Source organism: Propithecus coquereli, unplaced genomic scaffold (genome assembly GCF_000956105.1).
Source record: "Propithecus coquereli isolate 6110/MARCELLA unplaced genomic scaffold, Pcoq_1.0 Scaffold41, whole genome shotgun sequence".
Classification (NCBI taxonomy): domain Eukaryota; kingdom Metazoa; phylum Chordata; class Mammalia; order Primates; family Indriidae; genus Propithecus; species Propithecus coquereli.
This window is the reverse complement of record NW_012149841.1, coordinates 7,640,759-7,641,514: the sequence shown is the minus strand read 5'-3', so window position 1 is coordinate 7,641,514 and position 756 is coordinate 7,640,759.

The window sequence follows — 756 nt, the reverse complement described above, 5'->3', positions numbered from 1 at the left end:
CTCTTGGAGCTCACCTACCACCTCTTTGGGGAAGTCTCCTCAACCCTGCTTGGCCAGAGCAGGATCTGTCTCCCTGGACACTCCCTGTCTTCTGCAGAGCATCGACTGTGCGCTGTCTCGGTCGTGCATTTGTGCATCTTCGTCCCTTCTGGACTATGAGCAACCTGAGGGCAGGGAGTGTGGCTTCCTCATTTCTGAGCCCTCTGACCTGGCACACACAGTAGGTGGTCAACACATGTGGACAGAGGAAGGAAAGTGAGGGGAAGAGGAAGGAAGTGGACATAGGAAGCCATGGAGAAGGGAAAGCACAGTACTGGGCCCTGGGAGCTGGCTGGGCAGTGTGAGCGAGGCCGCACTGCAAGTGTGCTGGGCCGCAGATACCTTTGCCCTTGGGGGCTCCATCCATTAAAAAAAATTAAAAATTGAGTCTACTTGCTCTAGGCTTCTTGGGCGTGGCTATGGGCCATGATCCTCAAATTTGGCCCAGAATAAACCCCTTTAAATTATTATTGTTTTTTAAAAAAAAGAATATTGGCTGGGTGTAGTGGCTCACGCCTATCATCCTAGCACTCTGGGAGGCTGAGGCAGGAGGACTGCTTGAGGTCAGGAATTTGAGACCCCATCTCTACTAAAAATAGAAAGAAATTAGCCGAGCGAGGTGGTGCATGCTTGTAGTCCCAGCTACTGGGGAGGCTGAGGCAGGAAGATCGCTTGAGCCCAGGAGTCTGAGGTTGCTGTGAGCTAGGCTGACACCAT